The following is a 7,500-nucleotide window of genomic DNA, read 5'->3' as shown; positions in this document are numbered from 1 at the left end:
GAGAGATTTTTTTTCTTTATCTGTCGAAAGGCGATTGCATATAAGTTATATTGCATTTGTTACCGAGGGGGGCTCTATAGGAATGAATAAAGTAGCCTGGAGGTATAACAACCCGGCACATTAGGAGGTTAAAATTTGGGGAGTATAGAAATCAATTCAAGAGGTATTTTCCTTAAGATTATTTTTGCGTCTTCGTTGTGTAGATTTAAGGAAATGTAACCAAGAGTCTTTGGTGGGTTATTCTATTTTGATCCACGTGGTGCTAAGATGGGAGGGGTGATGAATGGATTCGTTTATTGGTGTGGTGTGTATCCTAATAAGTGAGATTGTAAAGCTCTTTTGGTGTGTGTATATATAAAAATTCATACTCCATGTAATTCGAACGGTGGTGTATGAAAACCGCTAACGATAGTCAGTTTTTTGTAATGAGAAGCGAGGAACGTGGTCGGGTACCCCTTTTTCCTACGCAAGCCGATGGCCCGGGTTCGAATCCCGCGGCTACTGGTAACTGCCACTCGCCCCGGTAGAAGAAGGGCATACAGCAAAGATTATAACCTCAGTGGCAAGTAAGTGCCTCCTGGCGTTCGCACCTCGCCTTTTAGAGAAGCAAGATTAGGATAGGATAGTGTGGGACGCCTCTTGAAGATGTATATACACTTATGGCTAATGGCGGGTAGTTTTATTACTCGAATGGTATAGGGCTTCCTAGATTGGCGGTGTTATCTCTGCAAGACTATTATCTTGGGCAGACTTTGCAATAAATGATCGCGCCTAACGACAGATGATCTTAATCAGCAGGTGAAAAAGTGGACTCTCTTGAATATCTTATTGGGCGACTCTCTCGGGACATCGGGCTCGCTTTGTGACGCGAAGTACCTCTTCTTTTCCGCCTCTTCTGGTTGCTTCCCAGACGCCGAATCACACACAAACTCACCCCCCGCCCCCCCCCCCCCCCCCCGGAAAGGAGATGGGATCGCGACGCCGGCTCTATCTGAGCCATAAACTATGCAAATTCTGGAGATGGTTCGCAAGTAAACTGGCGGATAAGTAAGCAAAGGCTGCTCTTGACAGTTGTCTCTTGTTTAACCAAGATACCGTAGATAAGGATAGGATTACCGTCTTCCCCAACCACCATCGTCACTTCTATCTCCTTCGGGCTGGCTTCGTCTTGTACAGTTAGTTTCACTCCTATGTACTACTGTTTGGCTGACGCTTCGATCGAATCTATAACAAGTGTATTTCTTTAAGTCGTACGTTTACGATACGACTAAACCCACGAGGTCGTAAAGGAGTCCTGCACATGGTACATCTACGACCCGGAGATACAAAACGCTTCCAACGGCGTCCTCAGTAAAAGTAGAGGCAGCTGTACATTTACTCTGGATGTCGCCAGGCGATTTTATTCAGTTGGATTAATTCTCAAGTGGGTTGAGACACCGCACGAGATAGACTGCACAAGTCTTATGGCTGTTTTGGCCAGAATGAGACATCATTCTCATATGACTGAGGACTAGTTACCGCTCAGGAAAAGAATGCTGATCACTTTCGTATATTCAGTCCTCATACTGTATGTGCCGCCTTCCATCAATCGTTTCTTTATTAACTTATCGGGGTGATAATGTACCTAAATACATCACGATGGAAAGCGGTATCATTTCATGGGTATATCTTGTCTGCCGCGGATGGCGGGGGTGGTGGGCGAGTGGGGGGAGATATTAATGTTCATCCGGGAAAACGTCACTCACCCCACCCACCCCTCCCCGATGATTAATTTACCCGAAGATTCTTCAAAGAGAAATTCTCCAGTCTACAGAGGGATATCATTATCATTATTACAGTAGTAGTAGTAGTAGTAGTAGTTTTTGTTGTTGCGGCTGTTGTTGTTGTGTTGCGGCTGTTGTTGTTGTTGTTGCGGTTGTTGTTGTTGTCGTCGTCGTCGTCGTCGTCGTCGTCGTCGTTGTCGTCGTCGTCGTCGTCGTCGTCGTCGTCGTCGTCGTCGTCGGGAGAGGGGGCAATGAACTGTGTCTGTGGGAGGCAGATCCTACTGCTTCCACCACACAGTTCCGCAAGGAAGGACGTCGTCTAAAAAAAAAAAAAAAAAAAAAAAAAGTAGTAGTAGTAGGAGTAGTAGAAGTAGTAGTAGTAGTAGTAGTGGTGGTACATACCTGTCAGCTACTGTAATATCTTACCGTAAGATTTTGCGTTAGAGACCATAAGTTTGTGTATAAAATGTAATTAAACCATAAGAAAACCATATTTTTTGTCATTCAATATTTATTTCAAAACAAATGCAAAATGAAAAAATAATGTAAACATACGACACAGCATGAACCCCACATAATGAAAAACAGATGTGTTGTGGCCTCGCTTTGTTTGCAGACAAAGGCTTGAGCGGCTTTCGAGTCGGCAAACATTTTCCTTATCAAATAGATGAAGTGGTCAGCCGACGTCGATGGTAAATTATGTTTGGCCAAAAACTGGCAAAACAGGATTTCTGATTCAGCTATGTTCTTTTCATTGTCAATCTGGTTGACTTGATGGTGAAATTGTTGATCAATCGGTGCATATTCTTTGGACATTTTGAACGTAAGTTTGTGCTTGTTGATTCAATGTACCGTACGACATCAAATCGGCCTGAGGCCGATATCATCATCATCATCATCATCATCATCATCATCATCATCATCATCATCATCATCATCATCATCATCATCATCATCATCATCATCATCATCATCATCATCATCATCATCATCATCATCATCATCATCATCATCATCATCATCATCATCATCATCATCATCATCATCATCATCATCATCATCATCATCATCACTATTATTATTAATATTATTATTATTATTGTTATTATTATTATTTTTATTAGTTATTATTATTATTGTTAGATATGACAAGATTTTTCTAGCTCCCTTTTGAAAATATCATGCATGATGACACCCTTTACATTATTTATTCTGGCTAATGATAGATTAAATACGGTAACTTGGTGTAGGAATGGAGGTCAACGACTTAAGCTCGGTGTTCTCACGTAAACTGAAAAAAAAAAAACGTTTGGCGCTCGCCAGAGAGAAATTTTCTAACCGACATCATTTCGAGAATCCCTCTCGCAGAAATAAACTAGCCAGGAGCCAGCCAGACTATACACAAAGTTACCAACATAGGCGTCAGGCGATTTTATTCAGCTCGGGGGTAATCGCGCGTGTACTTGCTCAGGATTGGGGAGATTTGAATCCCATTTTGATAAAGATGTGGAGGGAAGAATTTATAGAGAGTTACAGCAAGTGCGAGTGCTATCCACCCATTTAGCCTTCTGACATTTAGTCCTCTGGATATTTGGCCTTCTGGACATTTGGTCTTCTGAACATTTAGTCTTCTGGACATTTGGTCTTCTGGACATTTGGTCGTCTGGACATTTGGTCTTCTGGACAATTAGTCTTCTGGACATTTAGTCTTCTGGACAATTGATCTGGACATTTGGTTTTCTGGACATTTAGTGTTCTGGACATTTGGTCTTCTGGACATTTAGTCTTCTGGACATTTAGTGTTATGGACAATTAGTCTTCTGGACATTTAGTGTTCTGGACAATTGATCTTCCGGACAGTCTTCTGGAAGTTTGGTCTTCTAGACATTTAATCTTTTGGACAATTAGTCTTCTGGACACTTAATCTTCTGGACGTTTAATCTTCTGGACAATTAGTCTTCTGGACATTTAGTCTTCTGGACAATTGATCTTCTGGACAGTCTTCTGGAAGTTTGGTCTTCTGAACATTTAATCTTTTGGACAATTAGTCTTCTGGACACTTAATCTTCTGGACATTTAATCTTCTGGACAATTAGTCTTCTGGACATTTAGTCTTCTGAACATTTAGTCTTCTGGACATTTGGTCTTCTGGACATTTGGTCGTCTGGACATTTGGTCTTCTGGACAATTAGTCTTCTGGACATTTAGTCTTCTGGACAATTAGTCTTCTGGACATTTGGTCTTCTGGACATTTGGTCTTCTGGACATTTGGTCTTCTGGACATTTGGTCTTCTGGACATTTGGTCTTCTGGACATTTGGTCTTCTGGACATTTGGTCTTCTGGACATTTGGTCTTCTGGACATTTGGTCTTCTGAGTATTTAGTCTTCTGGACATTTACCCTCTGGACATTTAGTCTCCTGGACAATTAGACTTCTGGACATTTAGTCTTCTGGACATTTGGTATTCTGGACATTTAGTCTTCTGTACAATTAGTCTTTTGGACATTTGGTCTTCTGGGCATTTAGTTTTCTGGACATTTGGTCTTCTGGACATTTGGTCTTCTGGACATTTGGTCTTCTGGACATTTGGTCTTCTGGACATTTGGTCTTCTGGACATTTGGTCTTCTGGACATTTGGTCTTCTGGACATTTGGTCTTCTGGACATTTGGTCTTCTGGACATTTGGTCTTCTGGACATTTGGTCTTCTGGACATTTGGTCTTCTGGACAATTAGTCTTCTGGACAATTAGTCTTCTGGACAATTAGTCTTCTGGACATTTGGTCTTCTGGACATTTAGTCTTCTGGACAATTAGTCTTCTGGACATTTGGTCTTCTGGACAATTAGTCTTCTGGACAATTAGTCTTCTGGAGAATTAGTCTTCTGGACATTTAGTCTTCTGGACATTTAGCCTTCTGGACATTTAGCCTTCTGGACATTTGGTCTTCTGGACATTTAGTCTTCTGGACATTTAATCTTCTGGACATTTGGTCCTCTGGACAATTAGTCTTCTGGACATTTGGTCTTCTGGACAATTAGTCTTTTGGACAATTAGTCCTCCACTAATTAGTTTTCTGACAATCTCTCTTAGAAAAAATAACTATAGACTTTTTGTCTTTCCAATGTTTTGCCTTCAACTTAAAATAGGATAATCATCTTAAAACGTCAATATTTATTATTTTATTATCAAGATTGAATGTCCCGCATTTGGTGCGAGTGATGGTTAGGTCAGTAGAGATGACGTCAGGATTTGTTTAGATATGTGGGACAGTTGCTCAGAGGAAAGCTGTTCGGCAGAACAGCTCACAGTTGACCAAGGGGGCAGCTGGTCAACGGACAATTGACTAACGGACAATAAATCAATAGGTAATTGCCCAGTGGAAGCTTATTTAGCAGAAAAAGTGTAATAGCGGAGATTTTTTTTAGCACTTTTTTATAATTATCTTTGTAACGCAGTTTTCTTTCACTTGTGTGATTAGATAATCAAGGCAAGTGACAGTCACTGGCAACCATTGGAGACTGAACCCGGATCTTAGTGGTTAAGAGTCGAGATGACAGCTCACAGATGGATGCTGTAGAATTTCCCGGGTTGAATAATATCATTCTGCCAGGCTGTGTCACTTCCTTTAGGATAGACCAGAGGTCCTGCAGTGGACCCAAAAGCCATGTTAATGGATGAGTTGGAAGGTATTGAACACATGCGAGTGACGGTTAGGTCAGTGGACGCCATAAATATAATAGGGCTAGTAATAATGAGAACAGTATAATAGACAAAAAAATAAATAGAAAATCAATAGAAATTGTAGGAAAAAATTGAGTGTTGAACAGGTGCAAGGGACGGAAAGGTCAGTGGTTTCAACCCAGGTTCTTGGTCTGCATAATTATAATAATGTCATGAAGAAGGGTAGAGATAATGATCACTTGCAAGGCGAGGTGGAGGGCAGTGGACGCTGTAGATAAGAGAGGAAATTCGAGTAGAACAACGATAAGAATAAACGTGTTATAATGAGGTTGGTAGGTGTCATGGAGAAGGTTGTGAGGTGTTAGGGAGGTTGTTCCCTGCAACATATGACCACCTAATAAGGGAGTTAATTGGCTATCAGGTCGAACGGTGGAGACTCGGTGGAGAAGGTCAGGGTAGGTCAAAGGAGATGAAGTTATTAGGAAGAAAGGGGAGGAGGAGGGGGAGATGATGAATTGGGGCCAGAGTGTGAACAGGTAATCTGCATGATTGGTATAAATCTGCTCTCGCTGTAACTTCACACTTTACACACACCTAACCCCAACACACCTAATCCTTACATCACACACACACACACACACACACACACACACACACACACACACACACACACACACACACACACACACACACACACATACATACACGTGTACACACACACATACATGCTCACACACACATAAGTGCTCCCCAACACACATACACGTGTACACCCACATACAAGCTCAGACACATGCACACACACATACACGCATACACACTTATACACACACGTGCACATAATGTACACACGTAGAGAGAGAGTGAGATAGAGAGAGAGAGAGAGAGAGAGAGGGGGGGAGGAGAGAGGGAGAGAGGGAGAGAGTGGGAAGGAGGAAGGGAGGGAGGGAGAGAGGGCAGGAGAGAGGGAGGGAGAGAGTGGGAGAGAGAAAAATATGAGAAAGAGAGAGAGAGAGAGAGAGAGAGAGAGAGAGAGAGAGAGAGAGAGAGAGAGAGAGAGAGAGAGAGAGAATAAGTGTATACCGGAGACAAGTGGGAGAAGAGAGAAAAAAAGAGTCGATAAAGTTAAGGGGCGAATAGCAGGACAGACGGTGAGGAATAATCAGTAGACAAAAAATGACGAGGATAGGAATTGAGGACATCAACGAGAGTAAGAGGCGAAAGAGGGAGATGATAAGGAAGAAATGAAGGACAGAAAGAAGAGAAAGAGTAGTGAGATGACGAGTAGAAGTAAAAAAAAATTAATTGTACAAACTAGAAGAGTAATGAAAAGAGGAGATGAAGGAGAATCAGAAACGGAGAAGAGAAGCAGATGTATAACAAGGAGTTTGAGAATGAAGAGGAAGAGGTGGTGAAGGAGGAGGAGGAGGAGGAAGAGAAGGAGGAGGAGGAAGAGAAGGAAGAAGAGGAGGAGGAGGAGGAAGAGGAGAATGAAGAGGAAGAGGAGGAGGAGGAGGAGGAGGAAGAGGTGATGAAGGACGAGCAGGAGGAGGAGGAGGAGGAGGAAGAGGAAATGCGATGCCGCTGTGTCATTTCTTTACCGTGTGGTCGAGCCCCCGGGTGAGATGGAGGGCAGTTTTCCTCGCGCTCCACACAAAGAAGGAAATTCCGGGACTTGAACCGGAATGAAGACGCCCACGGGACGCGCGGACCTCCGTCCAGGGCAGGGCAGGCCAAAGCTTGTGTGTGTGTGTGTGTGTGTGTGTGTGTGTGTGTGTGTGTGTGTGTGTGTGTGTGTGTGTGTGTGTGTGTGTGTGTGTGTGTGTGTGTGTGTGTGTGTGTGTGTGTGTGTGTGTGTGTGTGTGTGTGTGTGTGTGTGTGTGTGTGTTCACTTGGTCTTTGGATCACGTGTTGGACTCGTGATCGACAGCTATTTCCCTCCCGGAAGAGAGCTCAGAGCTCGTAGGTCCGATCTATGGGTAATGCTATGACCTTACACGCACACACACCCCAACTCCCCGCCCACGAGAGTCAGAGTAACGACCCGAAGCGCAG

Source organism: Oratosquilla oratoria, chromosome 7 (genome assembly GCF_046742065.1).
Source record: "Oratosquilla oratoria isolate Oo_2021 chromosome 7, ASM4674206v1, whole genome shotgun sequence".
Lineage (NCBI taxonomy): Eukaryota > Metazoa > Arthropoda > Malacostraca > Stomatopoda > Squillidae > Oratosquilla > Oratosquilla oratoria.
The sequence above is the reverse complement of the archived record's forward strand: the minus strand, read 5'-3'. Positions refer to the sequence as shown.